We start from the raw sequence: 14,298 nt of genomic DNA on the forward strand, positions 1-14,298 counted from the left end.
CATAAAAAAAATAGTTACGTCCAAAAAAATAAAACAAAAATTTAGGTGTGGACCACCCTTAACATTTAGAGGGATGAAAAATAGATAGTAGCTGATTCTCAGACCTACTGAATATGCATATAAAATTTGGTAAAAATCAGTAAAGCCGTTTCGGAGGAGGAAGGTAACTAATATTGTGACACGAGAATTTTATATATAAGATATGCATGCACACAGACGATTTGCAAAGCTACAGTATTTTTACTTATATATACTGGGTTCCCCATAATAGACTACCAATTTTATGTTATTAATAAATTCCCTACGAGAAAACTAAATTGGTTGTTCTCTGTGGGATTGTCTTCTGTAGCTTTTGGGATTTAAGTAAATTATTAGACAAGTAGTTGTCTGTTACAAATAAGTTTTAAATTAATAGTTTTTGTTAGTCGTAAGTCTATAATCGGGAACCCAGTATACTATAACTACAATAGAATTTTAACAATTCTGTAAGATGTGAAGTTAGTTTAATTGCAATCAAAAACAGCAAAAAGGTTTTTTGACTGAGAATCTAATGTTAAGTAAATTTATTATTTTTATTATATAAAAATTAAATAAGAATAATACAATTTATGCATACATACGGTAAATAACGCAGTGTTTCCTTTAAAATCGTTCAAGAAATAAATAGTTGTTAAAAAAACTAAAAAACAAGCTTTTTATAGAAAACCGAACTAAAAAATAGCAAATTTACTTTGAAATTTAAAATAAACATCAATGCCTTTATAGAGGTTGGTTGAAAATTATATAAATTAACAAAAATCTTATTTGCAAATTGAACAATGTAATAATTCTATCAAATTAATGTATTGTCATCGGTCCTCGATAAGTCTACGAAATTTGAACGAAATCTGGCTGTTTAAAGTGGGTCAAAATGGCGCCCAAATGAGTCGGTTACAAACAAACACACATACAGGTGAAGCTAATAAAAAAATAATAATAATAAAAAATGAGAAAACTTTTAGTTTTAAGCTCAAACAAACATCGGAAGAAATCGATACAACATAACAATAAAACATAACAACATAACGGATGTTTATTATGTAAAATATAATAATTGTTGGAGTTTTGCAATTTATTGATTTAGCTTTCGAACCTGTGACTCCAAAGGCACGCGACATTTACATAGCAGTTCGGCAAGTCAGTTGCCTTCGCTATGTCGCTACTTCGTTAGTAGAAATCTAATAATGTCTGAGAGCATTTAACAGACCGGAATCGGCATTTACAAGCAAAATTTATTGAATTAGGCGTTAGTTTGCGGAAATCCATAATTATACAAATGATTTAAGTTTTCTTTAGTGTTAATCCCGCCAATATTTGTTTTTAAAACAATTCGACACGTGTCTCGACAACACGTCCTGAGGATGCCTCGTGTAGGAGCGAAACACGTGTCGAATTGTTTTAAAAACAAATATTGGCGGAATTAACATTAAAGAAAACTTAAATCATTTGTATTTACAAGCAATCTGTACTTAAAACAATTGGCTCATACCTGTCTCCTTTTTTTTATATGAAACTAGGGGACGGGACAAGCAGGACGTTCTGCTTATACGCCTTGCCCATTACAATGCAGTGCCGCTCAGGGTTCTTGAAAACCCCAAAAATTCTCAACGGCAATACAATTGCTCTCGTCACCTTGAGACATAAGATGTGAAGTCTTAATTGCCCAGTAATTTCACTAGCTACGGCGCCCTCAGACCGAAACACGGAAATGTTTACACATTACTGCTTCACGGCAGAAATAGGCACCGTTGTGGTAACCATAATCTAGCCTACCATCTACCCATAAACTTAACTGGTCCTTGTATGTCACCCGCGAATAACTCGGTTTTTCTTTAGAATTTCAAAGGTTTAAAAATGAAACTTTTACTACACAAATTTTCGAAAATCACTTTAATCGTTAATTTCAATATTCGCTTTCGAATCAGGTATGCCAAGTAATCTAAGGCGCCAGATTTAAGCTCTGGCTCCCGAGCGTGGGTTCAAAATCTCACGCAGTTTTTTTTTATGAATAAGTAAAGCATAATTTAGATACATTTGGATTTTATATGCTGATATTTTTGGTTGCGTCCATTATGCTGATATTAATATGTTATTTTATAAAAATAGTTTCACTTGCATAACATTTTTATCTTAATATTTTCACAAAGTTCTCAGCTACTCAAATATTATTGTGAAATTAGTAAAAAAAAAAGAAGGGTTATGTAGTTTTCGCACAATTTTAAAATAAAGAGCCCAGATGTGCTAAAATACTGTTACAAATAAACTTTCTCCCTTCGGCAATAAAAAAAACGGTATTTGCCTTTTTTTTAATATTAGTTACTCTACACCTTTGCCTTTAAAATAAGACCAATGTTGACTCCCTACATTACGTAGAACTTAAACCACCGTTGTTTTACAAACTAAGGTGAATTTTATTAAGACAAAAATAAAAGGTAGCTGCTGACTGGTAGGGATTTGGAATTGAACCCCTATATGGGGTATTTTCTTCGATGAAATAGTTTAAATTTAGTACTCCTTAAGTTTTATTACTATATGCCGGGACACATTGTATAAGTATAGATGCTTAAATATTATTTGTATGATGCATGTGACAGATCTTTTGGTGATATTTGAGGTAAAACTGATCTGCAAACATAACTAACTAACTAACTTCCACTCCGTGTTTCTTTTTAATTTTTACTACACAATTAAATTTTATATAGTGACCCAATTGGTTATTTGTTACATCATATATAATTACATGGCGTCTCCTGATGGTTGAATACTCTCAGATATAGTAACAAGCCGACTGTCGAGTTATCTCCGGTGAATTACTCCGTACATTTTATTGTTAAATCTTATGAGAAAATAATAGTTGCTCTAAAGAGGCTTTTCTTTATTTAATTGGGTAATTATTTCAAGTCTGTTGAATCTTTTTGAATATATAATATCATTATATTAATATTATATGATAGTCAAGAACATCGAGCAGAAGAAACGAGTACCAAAGTGATTTGGTATTTGTATAAGCGTATATGCGGTGCTAGTATGGGCGAGAGCGTGCGCTGGGCGAGCGCCGAACAGGCAGTGAGGGAAGAACCATCGATCGAAGTGGTTGTCTCTCACGCATGCCTCGAACACTACGTTCTTATCACGTAATATATTATAACTGTGAAGTATAAGCTTTGTGAAGCGAATTTCTTGCTGATTATGTGTCCGTGTATCTATGTGTTAAAAACGTCCACAACAATGGACAACCATGAAGGTCTTCACTATACGACCGGCATTGCCCCGTCAAGTACATTTTATAGTACATACCAATATTAAAATATAAAATTACGATTTTACGTATTTTGTATTTTTCGATTTATGAAACCGAACATAATGAAATTAAACATACGATAACATGTTGTTTGGGGTACTTATAGAAATGGGCAGAGCTTCGTGCGATGTGTCAAACCAGCATACTGACACAAATAACTTGAATCATTGTGCTTTGAATACAGAAAAAAGAACAGAGGCTTTGGTGAATAGAATACAACCAAATGAGTTGTTTGTTTAAGCTTGGCTTCACATAATATTATATTTTATTTTTATTTTTTACTAGCTTCTGTCCGCAAATTCGATTGTATGGCACTTCAAAACTTTCTGAATTAAATACCCCATAACCTTTACGGTTCCTTAACAACGTATGTGCAAATTTAATGTTGATCTGTTAGTAGTTAAGGCATCAAAGTGTTTAAATTTTTTCAAATACTTTACTAAAAACAAGCAGCACTTAAGAGTGAAGTTGAAGAAACGAGTGAAGACGGAGCGGATTAATAGTATTATAACTGTGCCATAGATTTAAATCAAACTTAATCAAATATAGCTACATTATCATCTCATTTGTTTTCATCGTTATCCATTCAAGGCGACATCCTGTCAAAAGGATAATAAATCAATGGATAGAATAATAAGAGATGAATGAGTAGTACTCAAATATTGAAATAATTTGATGTTGATTAAAGTTGAATACTATTATCTTGTACATTTTATGCATTAATGTAACATCCGATTCGAATTCGATCCGTACCCGTGCAAACACGGTCCGGTGTAGTAGAACTATTTCTAGTGGGTGACGGAATGAAATCGGATGACGGAAGCCGGATCTAGTGCATAAACTAAACCATAGAAATAGTTCTTTGACTACTCCGGATCGCATTTTCACGGGTATGCATCGGATTCGGATAGGACGTTGTGCGATAGCGCTCGCGGGGTGTCTTTACTTCGTAAAGATATTTTGAGATGAAACTTTTGGACCGATTTGGATGCGATTTTGAGTGATGTTTCGTAGTAAGCTTGACATTTATTTTATATGTGCTTAGTTTTTTAGGTTAACAAATAAAATTAATTATAAGGCCACACAGATGAAATTGCAAAACATAAAACAAATTATTGAAAAATTTATCTTCAAGTCTCCTCCGTAAGAGCAGTATAGAACCAGTACAAGCGTTAAAGAATGTCTTGTTTATTATGTTATATCTAATATATAAAATTCTCGTGTCCCGGTGTTTGTTACCAGGCTCCTCCAAATCAGCAAAACAAATTTGTTTGAAAATTTGTGTGTATATCAGGTAGGTCTGAGACGATTCTCAGTTGGCCGATGCCAACATCTATTTTGTCAAAATGTTTTTTTTTTAATTATTTTATACTTATTTTTTTATGACTCAGCATTAGAAAATACATACAACTTCAAATTTTCACCCGTCTACGTATGTTGTATCGCGATTATAATAATATTATTTGTTCTATTCCATCCTCAGATACGCAATAGAGTTGCAAGATGACAATTAAATATAATAATTATTGTAGTCCGATAAATTTTATGTACGATATATTTGGTAGGTGTGAGAATCGGTCGTCATCTATTTTTTATACCGCAGAAAATTTTATAATTGATTTTTTTTTATTACTTTATATGGCAATACAAAGTTTGCCTGGTCAACTAGTAATATATAATATTTTTATAAAATATCGTATTCTAAACAAAGCGGAGGTCAGAACCGCGAATGGCCACATAGCGAGAGGTGTGGGCGTGTTTCGCATGACATCAGAGATTCGCTTCGGCCACGTCGCCAAGCCAAGCCAAGCTCAGAAAGGTTATTATCCTATCACGACTCGGTAAGTCGAACAAATCTATTTCAAAACTTAATAACGAAATCTTTTTACGTGCCGCCACAATTTGAGATGATAATTTATAAGGTTTCAGATGCTCTTTAATATGTTTATTTTTTTTATACGTAACATCAACATCGTGTTATATTTAACAATTAATGAGTCTTACTTTATAAAGGAACAAACACTGATACATATTACTATAATAGATTTACACATCACTCAGTTTGGTTAGGCAGTAAAATTTAAATCCAAAATCATATAACTAAATAAAAATAATGGTTATGTAATCAACTTAAGTAATTTAATTTTTTAGAAGGCTACAAATTATCACATTTTATTTTAATTCTAAAAGAAATAACTTAATATAAAAATGAATAAAAGTGCGTCTAACAGCCTTACAAATAATATTGCCATATAGTTATAACTAAGCATAAACCAAGAATATGTAATATGTTTACAAATAGACATTTTGCCTACGAATGGTTTGTTCGGACGTATAACGTTTCCCGCGTTTATTAGCAAGGCAGCTTGTCATTCGAAAAACTTCAGAATTATCATTGTATTGACAGTGTTGTCAACGATATTGTAAACATTTTGCATTTTCTTTGTTTATCATCAGTTATAACTTTAGACCAAGTTTATTTGTAAGACCGTTAAAGATTATAGTTAACAGTTAAAACAAATTATATAACATACATTATATGCCATTTTCGCATCAACAGTTACAACATTAGTTTTTTCACTTTTTGTTTAGAGTTGAACAAATTTGTAGTATGTTAATAATTACACCAAACTAATTTATGACAATGTAGATTTACATAAGTGTTAATGTATTGCTCGAACAATAATTTTATTGTGGATTAATTTACATTTATTTTTAAAGGTTTCATCGTGTAAGTTTCGATTTGATTATTTACGGTGAATCACTTTTATAGACTGTGATTCAAATTATTTGTAGGACAGAGGCTTGAGAGTTGCTTATCACATCTTGTTCTCATTAAAATCTCTTTCTTTTTGGTATATGATGAAATGTACAGCTTTTGACATTCATAACTGTCATTTCACTAACCTGACCTGAGAGATATTTGACTTTGATAGTTTTTGAAAAATTAACCGTTTCACTAATTCCGTGTACCTATTATCAAAACATTTTGAAAGATCTGTGTTGTCTAGAAAAAAAAACAGGAGGATTCAGAGAATAATTATCCAATTTTCTAAAAATACAAAACATAATTTACTATTCATTACATTACTATCTTCTAGATACGTATAAAACATATGCCAGTTATTAATTATCGAATAACTGTTTATTACTTATTAATTGGATACTGGAACTCATAAATTCGTTATAACTTTATACCGCATCCAAATACGAATAACCTTATCCTAGATTATAAATGACTCTACAAATAATATCTCGTGTTTCTTTATTAACAGATTCACTCAATATTTTTCAACTCATATAATTAAATATTTACCTTCAATATATATACAAGGTGTCCCAAAGTTATGGGACATGAAGGAAAAGTACTTTAAATATCGTAGATAGGGTATTTTACTGAAAGGAGACTTTGTGTTATTTTTAAAAGTTAGTAATGCTTCATTCAAAGTTTTCTAAAACTAACTTGCCTCGTCTTGGAATCGAACCGACTCAAATGTGAAAAACACCCCTACTTTTATGATATGTAGATATGAGAAAGTAGTCAATTAAGTGTGTATTTTTTTGTAAATTAATTAATGAAATGGTCAAAATGTGATCCCTCCTGTCTTACGAAAATCGCCAATCTTTTAATGAGTCCGCTGCCTTTTGATTTTCTTATGATTTTATGGTGAATACTCGATATGATATGGCACAATTCTGTTTGTAACTCGCCCAGGTTCTCGTATCACTTTTAAACTAAAAGAAAACTATGCTATAAATTTAAATACTTTAGTATTTCAATTACGAAGTAGGTACTTATTTACGAATAAACAATGCTATCTATGGAATGATAATATCTCCACTTTTCGAATGTCATCGTCGGCAATAAATAACTTTATTGAAATTCGACTCAAACATTTAACGTTGCTCCTTTCTTTTAAAATACTAGGCTACTTAAGAAGAAGTTATTAGTTTTTGGACATTCTTTCGATTGGCATCATAAAAGTAGGGGTGTTTACACTTAAGTCGATTTGAGTCCCAGATGAGGCAAGTAATTTTTAGAAAATCATTGAATGCAGAATTACTAACTTTTAAAAATAACATAAAGTCTTCTTTGAGTAAAATACCCTATCTACGATATTTAAGGTACTTTCACTTCATGTCCCATAAATTTGGGATGTATATAATGAAAATGGTCTTTGTTTGAGGCTCTTTCACGCCTAAGCCACTGATCGTATCTACATGAAACTACCACCATTCGATACGAAATTTATCCTAGATAGTTTATGGCTACTTATTTTTCGAATTCCAACGTCAATTTATTTAATTCCTTTTGAAATTTCGCTCAGCAAAGCGGGCGGGATCGGCTAGTAATATTCTATAAAACTTTTGATAGTTGAGGGATTCGTCGTGGATTAGTGGAGGGACCATTTATAGAATCATCAAATTATAGAATTAGAATATGTATATTAATAATTATTTTCTAAAGTACATATAGGAGTTAGGAATGCGTTTGTGGGTTACTGGCTTAGGTCAGCTTGACCCATTTACCTACTGTTTACTATATCTGTTATATCATGGATATATTTAATCACTTTAATGCTGGAAAAAGATTTCTTTTTAAATCAGCTGTTAGAAAAACATATTAGCTGTATAAATATTAAAAATATATAATTGTTGTTAAATCAGTGGTCAGAAAATATATATACATATAATTACTGTTCAATTATATTTTTTCTAACAGCTGATTTAATAAAATAAATATTATTCTTTTTCCAGCACTTAAGTGAATGGAATATATCTTAACAGATATAGTAAATAGTATGTAACAAACTAAAAAACCAACATTCAATAGTTTTCGTTTAAATGTTACTTTATACTTTAGGTAATAATCAATTTCCATAAACTAATGGATATAAAGAATTTTTGAATTTTCTTCTAAGTTCCAAAGAATTGTTAATTTCAATAATTTTGTACTTAAACATGCTATAGGTATCCATTGAGTTATTAACTGTGTTATTACAAAAAAGTTAAACATGTGTTGAACACTTGTTTTAAAAAAGTTACATTACAAATCTGTGTATCTCTTTTGTTTAGCGTTCAAGTTTTAGACATTGCTTACATTTAAACACGAGACGAAGCTTGTCTAAGGTGTGTCTAACGGATAGATAATATTTATATGGAAGATTTTGATTATATGATGACAGATAGATGACAGCTGTCAAAAATTGCGTTCCGTTCCTTTAATAATAATTATTGTTCCTGTACAATGTTGTGCTTAGCGATGTTTTAGTTAAGCACGAGATAAACACTGCTTTGTAATAGAAAAAGATAATCTCCATTTTAGACCTTATTATAGTTAGGTCACTGTTTAACAAAAGACGTGTCTAAACCATGTTTAATTTATGTTTTTGTAATATCACCGTAAATTGCCAAATACTAGGCATAGCCTGTACCTACAATGGGTACAAGACAACGATATATTTTTTACAATATATCCATGACTCGGAAATAAACATTCATATTCATCAAATAAATGTTTGCACCTACCACTCAAACCCGGGACCTCTAGCTCAGGACGCAGGGTCACTAACCACTGGGATATAGGGGTCGTCAATGTTTTAATAAGGGCTGATAACTCAAGACCTTACATAATTTATACGTCTAGATAGAGCCTTGCTGCTAGACAACCGATGAAAACAGGCCAGGTGTTTTATTAGTGTGCGTGACAACGTAACAATGCGTGCGTACGTCTTACACTCGCGATTTGTATCTCACTTTGTGTTAGTGTGCGTGCATTATTCAAAATAGAGGTTAACTGTTAACCTGAATTTTTTTCGACATTTTCACAGCTGTCACGGTCTATCTAGACGCATAAATGATCTAAGCTCAAAACTAATGAAATCCCCAAGAACGTAGGACATTGTTTAATTCTTAATGTTTGTACGTCAGTACTTACTCGATGTTAATAAATAACAATACATTCATTAATTATTATTGTTTATGTTTTCATTGTGTCTGTTATTGAATGCATCATCATCATAATACCACGTTTTAATATCCGGGATGATGTGAAATCATAATCATCCTAAAAAGCTAATTGAGTCATAAAAGAGTCAAAAAGCAAAGCTAGCAAAAAGAGTTTTGTTAAAATTGTGTTAATTAATTATTAATTTTAAAATTAATTATTTTTTTTGCAAGAAACATTGTACTTAAGATGTTAACATAATACTATTAATAAGCCGCAAGTTAGGATATCATCTTCACCATCTGGATCTGTGGCGGTCCTCCACAGTGCGGTTTTCAAGGAGCCTTTCTTCCTCGTACTACAAAGCTGTGGAATGAACTTCCTTGTGCGGTGTTTCCGGGACGATACGACATGGGTACCTTCAAAAAAGCGCGTACACCTTCCTTAAAGGCCGGCAACGCTCCTGTGATTCCGCTGGTGTTGCAAGAGATTGTGGGCGGCGGTGATCACTTAACAACAGTTGACCCGTACGCTTGTTTGTCCTCCTATTCCATTAAAAAAAAATGTTCGTCAATTGACATGCAAAATATGTCATAGAGTTGTCTACAAGATGATTATTGACACATTAATAATACCTGCGTCCCTTTTTTGTAAAATTTCGCTAATTATGCTCAAAGTACCAACACTCTCCTATCATACTGTTGGATTTCACAATTCGAATCACTAGGCTGATGAGGCAGCTAGATCGTTTATTAAAGAATATAAAAATAACGGAAATTTTTAATTATATACGTATTAAAATATTAAACACACTCTTATAATTAACCCAGTAATATTGACACAAGCAAAACAAACTACCACATAAAATAAAGAACACATTATGCGGGAATAACTTTTCCATAATTTATAAAGATACATAAATACTTATCATGATCATCATTTCAGCCGGAAGACGTCCACTGCTGGTCGAAGGCCTCCCCCAAAGATCTACACGACGACCGGTCCTGCGCTGCCCTCATCTAACGTATTCCGGCGATCTTGACCAGATCGTCGGTCCTACTTGCGGGGGGTTTACCAACACTACGTCTTCCGGAACGTATATTTGCTATATACCTATTCAATACTCATAATTTTAAACATTAGTTATGTGATATATGTATGTAAAGTTTGTCGGGTGCAATATTTGATAAGCTAATACAAAACCCAGTTTAATGCAAGCACAAATAATTCAATAGTTTCATATCCGGCTCGAAGGACCATGAAAAGGGGTGCACTTAGGGGTAGATATATATTGTTTTTTATGGTTAAAATATTTATTTACTTATGGTACTAAATTAATATATGAAACGTTAAATAACTTTAATTAATGTTTCTACTTCTGAGTACGCGGATCTCTACTATTAATTGGTTAAAATGGTTACTCGGACCGGTCCTGTAATGGTTATAGACGAATGGTTAATGGTAACTGGGACCAGCCCGATCAATGGTTACACGCGTACTGCCTTACTAAAGGCAACAAATGGTTATAAATAATTAATTTTATCTACTAAGCAATATTTGTAATATAATGCTGTTCGATGGATTTACTTCGAATAATTCAGTACTCTTAAAAATATAGTAGACAGGGATCTTATTAAGATAATATATTTTTAAATCATTTCTATGAATATTTTTACTGCTTTGAGCATTTATAGTTGGGTTTTTATTTTAAAGCAACCCTTCGTAACTATCATTACAATCTAATTTTAAATAACAAAACACCACTAACTCTGCTTTTATCAGTTCATCTTCCCAATTTGTTCATCACAGCAATTTGCACTCGATAGCTGATAAAATATAGAAGTTTACGTATCATATTTTTATAATAATAGTATGTAGACACCTTAAATAGTAAGATAATAATTTATATAGCAGAGCTGGCAACCCTACCTGCCTCTTTCCCATACAAAAATAGATATCTTTTCATGGCATCCATAACAATTGGCTGTTGAGATTCTAACATTTAAATCCGTAAAATAGAGACTTCAGCGTCTGTCTTTACTTTCACTAATAGAGCATTATAATAATACAATAAAATAAAAGCGAACTCATAAACAAGGCAAATAAATAAATATGTAATTAAATATTTTTCGCAACCCTATTAATATTGAAATATTTTATTGAAAGTCAAAAGCTATCACCCATTGCAAAAGGAATTTTGGAATGGTCTGAACCCAAGAAACCGGGCGCAACAACCTCAGCGGGCTTCTTTTTTTATATAAAAACATGGTTACAATGTAAAATCGTACAATACCTATTTTTTTTTATTTAATAGCCTGTGGGCGGTCGCTCAATTCTCAATCAGTGGTATCATTAAGAAAGCTTAAATAGTCATCAAAGTAAATTAAAAATTTCACCTAACATTATCCACTACTATAACCGTACTCGTCGATGTTAAACTACGTAAGTATTACGCTAACGAAACCTTAAAAATGTGAATATAAAATTTTATATCCTTTTCTGTACCCTTGACAATGTATGTGAAAAATATCATGATGAAATTCGGTTATGTAGAAAAGTCGTGAAAGCGTTAAAGACAAATAAACTTAGTTCTATAGACAGCGCTATGACAAAATAAAAATATATTTAACACTAGCTGACCCGACAGACGTTGTTCTTTACATAATAAATAAAATACTGTTTTTTTACGAATTTGTCAATAACATTTCATTCATCTAGAATTATTTCGTAAAATAAGCTCTGCCTGTTATTATAATGAAATTGTTTCACAGCAGAATTGTCAAACCGTGCGTCAATAAATTCTCTCATAGAAAATATGTCCATACAAAACAAATATTGGGAATAAAAATAATTATCAATCCCAAATCGAAATTAAAACTATCCTTTCTCTCAAGTTGGACTAAACGTGTCAGTTTTATCCGTGAAGTAATTAATATCCATTAAAATACGTTCATTAGTTTTGGAGTTCACTGGAAACAAACATCAGGACACTGGATTTATATCTATTAAGATATTCTACAAAATGCAACGAGTAACAGGTTTAGCACGAATTAACCTCGTACTGTAGTCGTGTGATAAAACAGTAAATCGTTATACCAGATCCTATTAGCATCATAAATATTATGATAAAAATGACATAAACGTAGCGGTTGTGTCATTATTAGAATACAAATGACTGATGATTTCATCTCAGAGTATTAAATTTGTGACACATCTGTTGAATTACATCGTTACTTATGTACATATATATTGTAAACACACAACAGATTATCAAAAATTATTTGTTCAAAATATATTTTGATTGATTTAAAAATAATATATTTAAAAAAGTCTTACTGAGACATTTTAATTCCGATGTTATGATTTAATGAAGAATAAACAATTCAGATAGTACATAAATGTAAACTAAATGACTTTCTATCGAACGAAACAAATTTCATGAAGTAGATATAAAAGTCAATTAATTCGCTTTAACTAGTAATCGTATCTTAAAATACTTATCTCAAAAACAAATAAATTATGGTTTATAATAAATGTAAACAGGAAACGAAACATTACAATATATCAACTCTCTCATAGTATCAACCTCTCCCAATAATATGGAATAAAAGAAAATATAAATTAGAATATATAATGACATAATTATTGGCGCGCACGAAGAAACACCAAGACGAGTGCGCTCATTGATATAGGTCGCTTAAGGCTCGCCACACAGCGCGGAGCGCGTTATCCTGGATAGTAGGGAGAAGGACTATTGCACGCATGCTCGCGACCGCCCGCTCCCGCGCTTCAGCCATATGGGTCGTTTGCACCTACTCCCGTCTGAACTCTCTTCCCGCAAACACCTATTTATTGTATATGCGATAACTTAAATTTCTTAACTGAAATACTTACTGCAATAAACAAATTAAAATCAGATGTCACAAGCAAAACACGTTCGGTTCACGTTCAACGGTCACTTAGTCAATGAATGCACTTATAACATCGCCGGAGTTGTTCGAGCTCCGTTAATAGTGAATGGTCCCAATCAGTTGGAGTGCGCGGCCGCGGTTGTGGAAGCGAGCGAGCGTCGCGACGTCTTGGTCGTTGTTGAGCGGTGACGGAGCGTGCGCGGCCGCCGCTGCGCATGCGCGGTGGGGTCGACCGGTCGCAACCGGGCCGCGCCGCTTGCCGCACGCCGCACGCCTCTCTCTCGACCTGCCACTGTCGCACTTGACACGCCGCGCCGCCGTGTTCCTACATAAAAGAAAGTTTCACATTTCTGTGTCACTCACTCTCCGAGCGAGCCCTAGACATGCCCGCGCGGCTGGTATTTAATGGGATTACAAATGGCGTCGCTTCTGCTTACTTCTCACTATTGCAGTCTTTTTTCACATACATATTACATTAACTGAATAAATGCTGCGCCGCTGCTCATCAGCACCTTTGTTTTTGATTTAGATAGCGATCAAATCTCATTCTTTTTCCGCACGAATCAGAATATAATATCGTGACTCCAAAATGTGTGATATTGGCATGACAATGGTTACCCAGCATTCGGGAATACCGCTAAATGCCAATTCCACATACTTTTTTTCATTTTCATTTCATTATTTATTTGTAGTCATGTGTATACATAAGATGTTACAGATCTGCTGTGGCGTACAAATAATAATTAATAACAAGTTGTTAAAGAATACACACAATGTCAGTAAATTGATATCTAAATAAATGAAATTGGTTAAAACATTAGTTAGTAAGTAATTAAATTATTATTTTGTTACAAATTTTTTCATATAGATAGAAAAAAACTTAGTTTGAGCGCTTCAAATGCATTAATTGAGGCATGAATCAACCTAAATAGTAAACGATAATGCTTCAATAAACATGTGTGAGCTATTCAAATGACTTTAACAGAGATAACTGACTAATTTTTACTGCTCGTGTTAAAAACACACAAACTTTATGTACCGCATTAAATGTTAAAAGAACTGTCCGTACTGATTGTTCTCTGGCCCTCCTATTTCATACG

At 32.6% G+C, this 14,298-nt stretch overlaps 1 protein-coding gene across 2 annotated transcripts in view; it reads right to left on the reverse strand.

Annotated features, from left to right (window-relative positions):
* Positions 1 to 13,541, reverse strand: part of LOC126966380 (uncharacterized) — an 80,968-nt gene extending 67,427 nt beyond the window's left edge. Inside the window, exon 1 of one of the 2 annotated variants that reach the window (XM_050810371.1) lies at positions 13,182 to 13,541. The gene's annotated coding sequence lies outside the window, so the exon portion shown is untranslated. The remainder of the gene's footprint in view (positions 1 to 13,181) is intronic. The other variant, XM_050810370.1, reaches the window with a different exon arrangement.
* Positions 13,542 to 14,298: the final 757 nt, after the last annotated feature.

This window comes from Leptidea sinapis, chromosome 10 (genome assembly GCF_905404315.1).
Source record: "Leptidea sinapis chromosome 10, ilLepSina1.1, whole genome shotgun sequence".
In the NCBI taxonomy this organism is placed as follows: domain Eukaryota; kingdom Metazoa; phylum Arthropoda; class Insecta; order Lepidoptera; family Pieridae; genus Leptidea; species Leptidea sinapis.